The sequence below is a fragment of the Megalopta genalis genome, chromosome 11, assembly GCF_051020955.1.
Source record: "Megalopta genalis isolate 19385.01 chromosome 11, iyMegGena1_principal, whole genome shotgun sequence".
NCBI lineage: Eukaryota > Metazoa > Arthropoda > Insecta > Hymenoptera > Halictidae > Megalopta > Megalopta genalis.
In genome coordinates this window covers 2,245,972-2,260,156 of record NC_135023.1, presented here as the reverse complement: position 1 = coordinate 2,260,156, position 14,185 = coordinate 2,245,972, and the positions used below count along the sequence as shown (strand labels likewise).

Here is a 14,185-nt window from a genome sequence, read left to right as displayed (position 1 = left end):
GGTAACTGTTAGGATAGCTGTTAAAGTGATAAGGTACCCTGCGAGTTATTGACCTAAAAATATAAAAATAACTGTCTGTTAAATATGAGTTACCTAGAATCATATGATACAGCAACCATTAACTGCTATTGTAAAAAAATACTTAGTACCTAGAATTGTCGTAATGGGAACGTCAACTTCTGCCAATTAAATTCTTATTCAATGAAGAACGGCTCCATTCCATTCGTAAAGTAATACATTCAAAAATAGCATATCAGTCATCCCTTTCACAATACATACCTGGTTTGTGAGAAATAATATTCACAGCCTGTCTGTAATTTAAATGTTTACAAGCGAAAAATAGTTTATCAAGAAACTTATAAGAAACAGGAATGCCTTGCAGCGACACACGGTCGGCGATCAAATATCCATTCGAACTGTCTGCTTTCAGATGTCATGGATTAGGTGAGAAATATCTTCCCTGATGTTTATAAGCCTGGAAATGACTTTATTCTTTTACTATTTTCACGTGTACAGCAAACTTCGCTGATGAAAACGTCGCCAGCCGTGTACCGATACGGAATTATAGTCGTCGATTGTCAACAACAATAAAAACAAGTCGTGAGGATTAGCCTAGCTTCCGATGTAGCTGAGTAGAATCCATTCTTCTTTTAGTTTAATAGCGAGGTTAGGACCTCGTCATCCGGTCTGGTAACGGTCAGATGTAGTTCAGAACAACACTTTTCCGTCAGCCCGGCCGTCTTACGGCGAGGCCATGTCTGTGGACCGTACTGATCTGTTGGTGTGAGTTTTACGATGTACCCGCGGTGACGTTTGTATAAATGGACCTCAAAGGTCGTTACGTTACCTTTCATTTGGCATCCTTACGGGCATTCTTACACTATTGTTTCAGATGCATCGTAATCGGCTGATATTGGCTAACGAGACCGGCGATACCGATGCTGCAACGAAGCATCCCGGAGGATCGAGAGCTTCCGAAATATTGAACTGAAAGAAACAGAACGTCGCGATCATTCTCCAGCATTCCAGGAACGTGTCCAGGAAGAAATAAAAGAAGATCGCGGAGACACCGCAGATATGTATCAATTTCGATCGTGAATGTACACATGACCATTGTACCATTTTTATATCTTTACATTTGTAGCGACCAGTCGTGCGCACAATAAGATCTTCAGTCCTCGTGCAAACGGCCAACGTAATTTATGACACTCCTTCGAAGAAGCTATTTTTGAGAAGACAAGCTCACCACTTGATAGCACATGTTTGCACAGTAGAGTCTTTTTAAGAAATTCCTCAATAGCTAAAGAAACCGTCATAAATTAGGAGAGTTTCCGAAGGGTACTCGAAGCGGGCCCAGCGACCCAAAGGCCATGTGGTCCGACGTGGGTGACCCGGAGGAAAATTTCCACACGTTGTCACGTACAACTCATCATCCCCTCCGATTACCGAGCCATCCCGAAAATACGCAAAGAGCGTAAGGGGCGGGCGGTAAAAAGGACAAAATGAGCAACGCTGATTGGAAAGGCCCAACGCGTGGGGTTGACCAATCAGGGTTGTTCAAGAATTTTACCAGAGCAAACGGCGAAACGAAGAATCAAACTCGATCACTGTATCACGACTCGTCCACAGACATAGTCCGCGAAATAAAAAGAACTTTCTACCACCGCACGCGAGAGTACTATTAATTACGAACAGACCCTACCCGAAACATTTTTACATTTTTATTAAATTATTTCGTCATTAAAGTTATACTTCGAATACGCCCATCCTAATCCTACAAATACTCCGGCGGACAATGATAAGGAACCTCAATATTTCTGAGGATGAACACCTATTTGTTCATATACATGGAAAATGAATACACGTCACAATATGGTAGTATTTTTGACGTAATACATGAAGAAATGAAATAAATCGTTCGATTCATTTGTTATTTATGCAAAAAAGTGAAATTTTGTGTGGACGAAATGATAAGGCACTTTAAATATGGAACAAAAATGCTTTGACGTTGTCCCCGTTTTGACCGGTGGTCAAGCTGGAAAATGAGGCCAACTCCGGGATTTTACAGGCTCCTAGGCAGACCACCCGACATAATGCACGATATTCGGGAATTCGATTCATGACGCAGGAAAATTCGTTCGGGTAGAGTGCCAGGCGAGCCCACCTGAGACGCATTCGACCAGCCTATCTTTCGGACATCCGATCCCTTTTACCTGCGCTATCATGTACGCCGTTATAATTGTACATGCATTCGATCACGTACGCCACAATGACAAAAGGTATAAAAGAGTAATAAAACAGTCGTTCATTGGTAATCAAGCATAATACATTCCTTACCTTACTTATTAGCTCTGTATTATTACGCCACGGCTAACATACGTAAATTACTGAATAAAACCGCGCAAGTAACATGCAAATACGAGGCATAATTCGCTGATCACAGCACAATACACGTGTGCCAATAATTAGGCCAGTATCCTCCCCCTCCCCTATATGTACTTCGTTTATGCTAAAGTAGCTACTACCATTTGGGACCAATTGTTTTTTTCCACCTTGTGCCATCCACGTAGACCGAGAATTTTTCTCATCAAGTATACTTAAAACCATTTATTTGTTGATCGCGTCTGCGATTCTGTAATAAAGACTCGACGTGTTTACATGTATTTAATCGTTTATTTAGGTTCAACCATTCCGACTAACAGTCTCCCATTCTGGGATAGTTCCAGCCCCGAACAGAAATGAATAACACATGGAAGGGATGAAGCTGGGTTATGTTAGAGGAGGAGGAAACACAAATTTTTTGAAAAGATGATTATTTATTGTATAATAAGGATGACGAAGAATTATGACAGAGGAAGAAAATTGTAACTTTGTTTTTAAAAATTAATTATTTAATTATTTATTTTTATTGGGATTATGGCTTGGATTATTTATTTACTGTACAAAGTTTTACTAAAACTTTTATTATAATTTTTATTTTTAAGAAGATATATGTACGTTATGCACGAACGACTGATTGCCCAATTTCAACTAACAGACCGCGACTGAATTTCGTCCGCGTATATACCTTTTTGATGTGATCCTCTCCACCAATTAAAGACGGTCATTTATCGCGTTTTACATTGTATGCTACCGCTGGTGTGCTCTAACGACACCGGCGATAATGGGTGTGTATCGCGGTGTGTATTTATAAATTACAGTTTATATTACCGCCTGTGCGCGCTTAAGAAACCGGCGCAATGAAATCTGATAATTTCGAACTTCAGTCCCAAGCAAAGTATAAATTAATTTTTGTCCGAGGCTACAGTTACTTCTTCAACAATTTTAGATTACAACTATTACTACTACTACTACTACTACTATTGGTTGTCCTTTTAATAAATATATGTACTATTAACTCTGAATACACTTGGTAATGATATAATGAGTAAAAGAAAAGTGATAATAATAGAGTACACCTATATCGGCCATGAATTGAATTTTGATGAAATCGAATCGATTATGAATTGGGTACGAGGTGTGAAATCCAATCGAATAAAAAAATGGATCGTGTGCTACGAATTAGTTCGCGGTCAATTAGTATAACAACAATCCACCACCGTCCCTGATAGATCCGCATTTTTTAAAAATTGCTACGCAATACATCGTTCTTTTCTAGCACATGTTTATATATTTTGCATGTTTGTATTTTTTCAGAAGTAAACAAGCTGTAGGATCAAAAATGATGCGCAACGCAGGAGTCGACGAAATGAAGATTATGCAAGAAATGCTCGAAAAATCTCAAACCCATATTCATTGTCAGAAAGCATTTCATCATCGAGGCAGGGATGCAGAAGAAATCACGTGCACGATCCATCATCGCCGAAGGATTCAACATTGTGGACTTACGGTCCGTGGTCGAACAAGCTTAGTGATAGGATATTACTCACGAACGTTTGCATGTTCCACCGGTTTAAGGAGCTCAGGATTAACAACAACAATGTGCGTCCCGACATTTCACCGGGACGTTCGAGCGACTCAAATGAGTTGCGAGCTAAGATATCTTGACGCAGTATTGGAACCTAATACTTTAGAAGAGACATTGTCAATTAAACAATATCAAGACCATACGATTCGTGGATTAAGAAATAGATTGGAAACAAGCGAGGAAAAACATTATGAATTAAGGGACGGTTAGTTTATAGGAAAATAGAAAAATTAATAATGATAAATTGTTATTTTACGTACCCGCGTGTTTAGAAAATAATATTATTAGACTAATGACAATATATATATATATATATATATATATATATATATATATATATATATATATATTATATAAATATATATAAATATATATAAATTATTAGGCTCATGACAATTTGGGGCATGTAAGTATTGACAAAGTCATCGATGACATAAGACAAATATACTGGTTTCCGGAAATGCGACAAAAGATTAAACAATATATTAACAATTGTTTGAAATGTATTGAATTTTAGCTAATTAGTGGTAGACAGGAGAGGTTTTTGCATAGTTTACCTAAAGGTGACCTACCATTTCAGACAATTCATGTGGATCATTACGGAGAAGTGTGGAAAAGGTTTTATATATGTTTTGGCAGTAGTGGATGGGTTTATACCAAATTCGTTAAACTGTTTGCTTGTAGATCGACAAGATCTGAATAAGTGATTCGAAATTTGACAGAGTTTGAAATGAAGCATTGTGTCAGATTGTTCGAAAACTAAAACGATACCGGATTGTGAATAAGTTTAAGTTTGTGTGTGTTTGTATGCGTATTTGTTGCATTCCGTAAGACTTATTTTTATTATTTCTTATTTACGTTTTGTGTAATATGAATTGTATATTTTTGAAGATCTAACTCTTGGAAATAAAGTTGTGATTCTTTGGTGACCATGGATGGTCATTCTACAGTTCAGGATTGGCTGAACTGTAGAATGAATCGTGTTAGCTGTGAGATGCGATCGATAAGAAGATTGTTTAATACATTACGATGTTTATTCGAGCCGAGCCTTTGTGAAATAAACAATTTAAAACTTCGACTCAGAATAATAAATTTGCCGATTCATTTCCTACAGTATCATGATACAAATGTAGAGCGACCAGATCTGGGATGAGATCCTGACTACAGGAATCCTTCCCAACTCCCCAATAGTTCAAGAAACCGAGCCAAAAACAAAACTATATCAGTCACCTCCTACGAAAATGCCAAACGAGAATACGCCCCAACCAAGGACCAAGCCATAATACTGCATGCTGTAGATGGTATTACCGTCAGGGACTATGCATTAGCCATAGGAAAGATAATAGGCCCCAGATCTATCAAATACATATCGAGAATTTCAAACGGTAGGGTATGCACATACCTAGATAACAAAGAAACTGTCAGCAACATAACAGCAATATTTAAATCAATTACCATCAGCAACACAAATATTGAAATCCGTCCTATGATTTCGCCGACCCAACGTATCGAGCTGTCAAATGTAGCATCGATCATCCCAAATTCAGTAATTGAAGATGCATTTAGAACCAATAACATCAAACTCTGCTCAAGAATAACCGATCAGAGCAGAGATATCTGACCCTGAATTTGTGCAGCTTCAGACGTCAAGTATACGTCGATATCGACGTCCTGAACAAATTTCCAAGCACATTCTTAATTAATTTTGACGATACCCTACACAGAATTTGTGCCACTACTGACAAACAGATTTGCTTATTATACAAAAGAATATGCGCAATAAATAAACAAAAAATTTATGTTTCTACTAACTATAAGAAGTGCTTTATTATATGAGAAAACTATTGATTCAATAATACTATCATAAATAATAAAAGGGAGTAATAATTTTTATAATAATATCGTGTCCGAATATTAATGCGAGTCACTGTACTTGAAAGCAGTAATCACAGACCCAGATTTTGCAAACATATTAAGTTTCAGAAGAAGACAAGTCTACAAACTTGTTTATAACAAGTCTCTGAATATTCACCACTTCAGAGAAACAGATCTGCTTCAAATGTAATCAATCAAGCTATAAGCAATGTCCTAACAATACAAACACGAACGAAAACGGTTCCCAAACCGATCCGAATATAAATCCCCTCCCCCCGCATTAACGTATCAATCATCAATGATATATTCATATCGGTCTACGTATTGTCGAATATCAAGAAGGCAGGACAAATACAATGGAAATAGAGCCAGAAGAATCCAACACAAACAAAACGGAGAATAAGAGACCGCTATCTATAACATCAGAAGAAAGTCATATCAACCCAATAAAATTAGCGACTTGAATTTCAAGATCTCTGCTACAATAACATTAAAAAAAGATTAATCAAACGAACAGAACCACCCTTTTGCAACACGTGCAACCAAACTATGTCGACCAACCACGTCCTTTTCGAATGCAGAAAATACGAAATATCAAGACAAAAATACAAGATACTACCCGTCGTAAAATTCCTAAAGGAAACCAACATCTCCCAAGAAATAAAAACAAGAAACAGGACAATAAACCGTCGCTAATGACATGAAGGTCGATGCGACGTTAAACCTGAAAAAAAGATTCTTGGTCTTTTCCACAACAGTTTTCTTGTACAAATTCGTTGTATATTACCATCGCTTATCAAAAATGAATATCACGAGCCAGGCTCGCGAACGAGAGTTAGTCGCGATTCTTATAATTGTTGTTACAAAGCAGTTTAGTTATTAAAATTTAAGAAATCCCTACAAAATGCAAAATACAAAAGTGTTAGATAAAAGCAATCATAACGAATCCAGTGATAGTAACGTGTTTGCGCCAATCACAAAGCGTGTAAGGCGTATGATTATAGTTGGGAGTAGTGAAGAGAAAGGTACGACAATCATGGATTTGCCAGAAAGTAAAAAACACACCAATAGTTTGGAAGTATTCTGAACATCATGGAAAAAAAGCGTCTATTTTAAATAATTTAAGCGAGAATCCAACAATGTTAGACCTATTTTTTATTACATTTGATAACAAGTTTCGGGAAATGCTGACCATGAAAACAAATCGCTTCGCACATCAGACAATTCACGACGAGCGAAAAGACGGCATGTGGACGACACTTGGTATCCTGTTATCTTAGATGAAATAAAGGCCCATTATGCACTGTGAATTTTGATGGGTCAAGTGAAAAAAATCAAATATTTAACTGTATTGAACTAGAAGAGCTGTAGTAGAAACGCCAATATTTAGACAAACGATGCCTTTTAAGAGATTTCGGCAAATTTCGAGATTTTTACATCTCTCTGATAATGAAACTGCTGATAGTAATCACCGACTTCTAAAGATAAAAGCTATCATCAACCTTTGGAATGAAAAATTTAAAGAAATTTACACACCCAATGAATATGTCAGTATAGACGAATCCTTAATGAAATATAAAGAGCGTTTAGCGTACAAACAATTCAATCCATCCAAAAGAGCCTGATTTGTATTAAAAATTTACAAATTGTACGAGGCAAGTACCGGTTTCTGTCACGGATTTAAAATATATACTGGCCAGTACAAAATTGATCGAAATGATAGTGCGTTAGAGAACGTTGTGATAGAGCTGTCATAATTTATAATAAACAAGGAATATACTTTGTCTGTGGATAACTGGTACTCTTCACCAAATCTGTTTTTAAAAATTACACCAGAAAAAGGCAAACGTAATCGAGACAGTGCGCAAGAACAGGAAAAATATGCCAAACGCCAATCAAAAGCATATTTTGAAGAAAGGAGAATGTATATGAAGATGTTGCAATAATTTGATAGCTGTGAGGTGGAAGGACAAGCGCGACGTGTATATGATATCAATGAAACACGAAACTGGAGAGATGGTCGAGTAATCAAACAAAGAATTACAGAAAGTAATGAAGCCTAAATGTATTCTGGAATATAACAAGGTTATGGGTGCAGTTGATCATCAAGATCAGTTGTTTGCCTGTTTCCGAATCATGAAAAAAGTCATCGAAGGATGCCGAAAACTTTTCTTTTGCATGTCAGATATGGCTCTGTTCAATACCTACATTATGCATAAAGCTATTCACAGTTGAAAAAGGGAGACTTATGTTGATTACGGTATAAATATAGCAGAAGCAATTTTACAAATTGTCGAATTACCGGACTACAAAATGCGTGGAAAATTTAGATCAGTTGAAACACCTCTTCGACTCCAAGTTCATACATAAATATAAAATTCGAAGCGAAACGAAGTGAGAATGCGCGAGAGGTAAAGTAGCTTCTGCCGGAATGTTTTAAGAAGTATCATACCGTGGAGGATTTCTGGAGTTGTACGTATTTTCTTATTAGATATTCATTCAAGGTAAACATTTTTTATGATTGATTTTTTTTTCTTTATAATATGCTATGTAACAACAAACATGATTTCTGAGGGTGAAAAAATAATGTATGTAAAATTTCAAAGCGACTGGATAACGGTAACCCGTGTCGCATCGGGTTCAGAGATTTGAAATTTCTATTATGTACGTTAATTTTAATATAAATGTGTACCACTGTTTTAGAGGCGGTACTAAATATTTTTTATAATAAAAATGTAATCTTACATGTATATAATATTATCGTGACTTAATTTAAAATTATACGTTATAATAAAATTAATTGAAATATCTTATAAAATGTCACATACTGATCAATATACGGCTTTTATTCAGATTGATTTGCTGGCATCTGGATGACGTCACCGATAATCTACTAATACTTGTAAAATAAATTGTTTATTATATTCATTTTTCATTATAATAAGCTATTACATTCCGTGATAAACTTCAAGCCTCGTCTTACACTGTCATTAACTAATTTTAAATTCCTTACTATTTCTAAGGCTCTTTTATACGTTTCATCGCTTTTCGGAATGGAGGGATTATTATATAAAAATGCTCATTCCATTCAATCAGACACGAGAAAGCTTGAACATGATTAACTAGACATTATAAGTACGATTATAGGAGAACGATGCACCCCGATACATGTCATACAATTTTTATTAGGCTCTCAGGAGGAAGAAAGAAGAAACGTAAATGAAGAAACGAAAGAACTTCAAGAAGAACCGCAAGATATGATTTTTCACAGTAACGAAATTGTGAACAGAAATTACGTATTCTAATCGAGAGAATAACATTTGAAACTGCACACGCTCCGACGAACTCTCCTCACTCTCTTTCATTTCTCGAGGCCCATACCCAATAATAACAATCACATTCACATTCTCCCTGTTTTTTATTATGTTGACTTATATGTCTAATCATGTTTGGAATAATAGAAAATGTTACCTTTTATCTTTTGTAATAAACTTGTTCCGTTCCGTAGGACCTCCCGTAGAATCCTCATCCGCGGCATAAATTCGCCAACGAGCGAACGCAATCGCGGGTCGAAAAAGCTCGACTCGCTTCGCACACACATTTTGGTCCTTCGAGCCGGATCCGCGACACATTCCGGTCCCTCGAGCCGGATAAGTGCGAAACAAACTGGTTTAATTGATTCGGTTAATCTCCCGACCACAAGTCTGGAAATATGTAGTCCTATGCTTTTCTGGCCAGTGCTCAGTCGATACACTTGACTAAACCAATTTCACACCAACCGATGATTTTCGAAAAAGAATTTCATAATTTTGGTATTCTAAATAATGTTGTATACATAATAAATCTCACAGGTGTATTTTAAAAATTGGTGAAAAAAATTTCTTTAATGATATTACAATAATTTAAATCTCTGTAGTTTCGGGAAAATACTCTATATACTATATTGTAGTACCATATAGTGTTTGTTTGAATTAGTTTTATTTATTTTGATCTTATTTTTATTAATAAATATTTAGCGTTATTTATAAAACTTACATTTGTAGGATAGTAATGCATAAATGCTAACTGAAAACGTGATCATTTTTTTATATCATTATACTCGAGGTAGGAAAGTTAATTCTTAATTCTATCAATTCAAATGAATTCTGCAGTATTTATGGAGTATATTTTGATTCCAATAGATCATTTTGGACATATGTTGCACAATGTAGTCATCGAGACGAGCTTTTCTATTTCTTCCATCGAATGTGTCGACCCGATGTCGCGTTCAGTGATGGTTCGTGAAAGAAATTATTCGTAATGAGACTTAATTCTGTTTGTACTATACACAGTATTGTACTATAAGGAAATTATACATATATCTGTTTGAACCGTTCAAACGAACACGGTAACTCCTACTAACGTATAGTTTAAAGCTAACGAGAAGACTTTTGCGACCAACGTGTCCGCACTGTGTATAGTCGCCTTCTCGTCAAGTCGGAATAATGCACATAGCGGCTTGAGTACGAATCATGCATAAATAAAGTGTGGATAGTAAAGTATTACTATATTACTTTCATGCATGCTATAGCGAAGACAACCTGCAAAATTGACATCACTTTTATCAACACTAAATTAAATCGTGGGTTTAAACATGAATGTTGAGTATTATCAAAATCTGAATCATAATAACGTTCTATGTGAAATATATAATAGAATGAACCATCTACATCTTACAGTTGTATGTATTTGCGTAACCGGAGTATGAAGTTTTGGAAATATGTAGTACTCAGGAAGGCTCATAAAGTGCAAAAATAAGTTAAATGTTCGACAATTTTCAAAATTACTAGTTCGTTATTCTTATAAAAGTTTATGTTGCAAATATATCTTTTCGTTGGGAACTCTAGTAGTGTTGGAAGGATGAATTGGATAGTGGACTGTACAGTAAAGAACGCTAGTGTAATAACACTAAATATATTTTAACCAATAAGATTTGTACAGAGCAGCATAATATACAATAGAATGATAAAATCTATTGATGTATCATGAAGGTCACGAATTTATACGATCAAGCGATCAATTTATGATTACAAAGCTGTAGCGAAATTTGCAAGTGCAATTGATTATAGCGAAGCTAGGCTGCAAGCACAAAAGTATACAGACACTGGACTGCAAGAGCAGAGAACTTAGAGTTATATATACTAGCGCAACTATATGTATCTACGTAACAGTAGTTGATAACTAATGCCACGTTCGCGGTGTGAGGGCCTATTTATTTCGTTGTGAATATTGAAAACTAAGCAGCATTGAAAGTTCGTTACAGTGCACGAAGGCAATGACCTAACGAAGAGCGCTGCATGGGAAACAACGAAAAATAAGTAACGGATTTGATATTGGGATTATTGGAAGGTGATAAATACATTGCGACGCTGCAAAAAAAGACTGTTTGAAGTGTTTACTACGGGTTGTCTACCTGGACGGGCGTCGAACTCGAACAGCTGAGCTCGACTTAATGTAAAAAAACTAACGTCGCGCTAGAGTTCTTATGCATCGAACCAAGTGATACCAGTAAAGAGGAGGTAATGGACTGCATTAAATGGAACATTCAGATTGAGAATACTCCATTTTTTATTACTGCAGAGCTATGCATTCTTGGTAGTTTGCAGAACATTTCTTGTACTCTACGCGCCCGAAATAACTAAATGTTTTCCTAAAATGGTTATAATATGGAGGAAGAAAAGCAATGTAACAGTAGTCGTTGGTTTCATTAGTCGAAGGCAACTATGGCTGGATACGACAACGTTACTTACCTAAGTATTAATTACAGGAAAATATAGCCATTTTCAAAGAATCATAAATTAACTTCACAACTATCGACTTCAATTTCCAAAGTATTTCAGAATAATTGCTGATTAATTCAGGGTTACAAAATTTCAAATAGTGTACATAACTAGAAAAGTAACGCGCAGTGGATACATTCTTGGTATACTGGCAACAAATATTAATCACATAATGAAAAATAGCAAGAATGCACGATTCCTAGTAAATATTGAAGTGGAAATACAGAAAGCAGGAATTTGCTTGCTTGATGATTTACAGTTTTTGCCGTCAACAAAAACCGATTGGGTCAACATGGAAGTTGAGTGATGCAGTTTTCATGTCAAGATTCACGTCAGTGTTCAGCAGATATCCAGATGACTATTGCGGAAGTAACCAACAAGAAAAGTAAGACTACATTGATCTGAATTTCGACGTACTTTTGAAGCAAGGCTTTGAGAATTGCTTTTGGATCTTCCATACCAAACTTTCCTGAATTTGGTTAAGAATCTGAAATATTTACTTCTCGGGGTGAACAGGACCGGAAGTGTTTCTGCGAAGCCGTGTATATTATCTATGAATCAAATTGTGCAGTAATGGTACCAAGAGTCATTGAAATCTGGATCGGTAATTTTTATTTACTCGTCATTATATGGTGTTGCCTTCCATTAATTAAAAACTTGCAACCATATTTGGATAACAAGCAATACAGCTTCAGAGGATTGATTTCTCCATTCAAATCCTACTGCCACTAGAGATATTGCTTTCTCGAGTTCGTTGATCAATTTACTGTCTGCTTCCTATTCTGACACGATTAAATCAAATACTCTAGATTTATAAAAATCCATGTTTAAAATGTTTAAGTTGGAACGTTCATTCGATGAAATTGATAATGCAGATTGTCTAGTTGTAGCAACTTTTGCGAGGACAAAACCTTGTTGTTGTCTATTAAGTAAGCTGTAAAGTTAAAAAGTAGGTGCGTCGAATCTTTTCGAGCAAACTCAAGCATTTATAGCATTGCAGAGTTAATGCAATTAATAAACTTATTTCTGAGGTTTTTCATAGTAGTGTTATTGGTTTAAATAGGTCTATGATTTATATTGGACAGTATTTATCGCAGTTCTTCTTGTGAAATGGAACCGCATTGTATATTATGTGCTTGAGTACGAACGCTGTGTATTTCGAACCTACACTGATTGTGATACACTGCATTGGTTTAGGTTGAAGTACGGAAAAGACTCGGTCAGGAAAGAAATTTTTCATTCTTATTGGAGGTTTTGTAAACGTTTTTAAAAAAGACAGAAATGGTAAATGTTTATATTGTTTATATAACAGTGCAATACATTCTTCGCAATATTTCGGGTCGTAACATTCCAATTTGAAAAAATCCTTCTCGCTAGCATTGTTTTTATGTGAAATGAAGTCATTTGCATAATTTGGGCTTGATCGAGTTTCGGAGATGCGTTCGAGACTAGTTTCGGATTGACAATACCTTTTTCAGTAAACTTGACAATTTCGAATTTGACGAACGTCATCAATTAAATTGTTAGAATATTCAAAAATCTTATTTCTCTATAATCATAAATAAATTATTCTTGATGATATAATTAAATAAGTCAATGCGGGTGAACTCCTGGGGCGAATTTTACTTCTGTATTCTATCGTATTCTGTAGATGCTATTTTTATCGCTGGTATACAGGGTTTCTCAAAATAACGTTACTTGAATTGACCTCAGGAACCCTCCATTTCCGCAAGTAACATAATTTTGAGACACCCTCTATATGGTGTCAGAATGTTCACTTTACTGTACACTAGAGGTAAGCAGGGATCTGAGATTTCAGGTTAGAGTCGGGTCGAAAATTTCCTTTGAGTTTGGGTCAGAACCCGAAACTTTTGGTCCCGAAATGTTCAGAAATATAGTGTATATTACATATTACATGTTACTTGTGAACTCGCCATGAAATCTATATAGCGGGGCAGTGTCCTTCGGGAGCCGGTTTTGCAAGTAGCACCTTGCTTCTAGGCTCCTGGTGAAACGCTGACGAGTGGTTGTTTTTGGTTTATGCTGTGATGTTGGATCCGTTGCTGCCTGTAATCCAGACTTATCAAGTGAATTACGTGATTGTGGTTACCTGCAGGATGTAAAAAATTCATTTTAATGAGTGACTGAAGGAGAAAAATTTGCAAAAAAACTCCGGCTTGAGAGGATGCCGTTGAATAATATGGTGAATAATATGATTATATTGTTACGGTGACTTGTCCGAATCAAGTCGCTGTAACGTGAAACTGCCCTGTTGTGAACAACTCCTTAAAAAATAATAGAAGATAGGTGTTGCCACGGAGAGTGTTACCAACGGACAATCGGAGAGTCGAAATCGGACCGTCGAACGAGCAACATTTCAAATTGAAAGATCTGAAATATAATCGTATTGAGTTGTATTATAGTTTATATTCTTTATTGTAAATATATATAAAATGCCGCGACGCGAGAGAAACGGAGTGATTCGCAACAATATGATAAGTAGAGGATAGGTGTGGAGAGGAAA

General features: G+C 36.0%; 1 long non-coding RNA gene across 1 annotated transcript in view; it reads right to left on the bottom strand.

The window, feature by feature from the left end:
• Positions 1 to 856: 856 nt before the first annotated feature.
• Positions 857 to 14,185, bottom strand: part of LOC143260260 (uncharacterized) — a 35,772-nt gene continuing 22,443 nt past the window's right edge. Inside the window, exon 3 of the long non-coding RNA XR_013034394.1 lies at positions 857 to 987. This is a non-coding gene — a long non-coding RNA (uncharacterized LOC143260260). The remainder of the gene's footprint in view (positions 988 to 14,185) is intronic.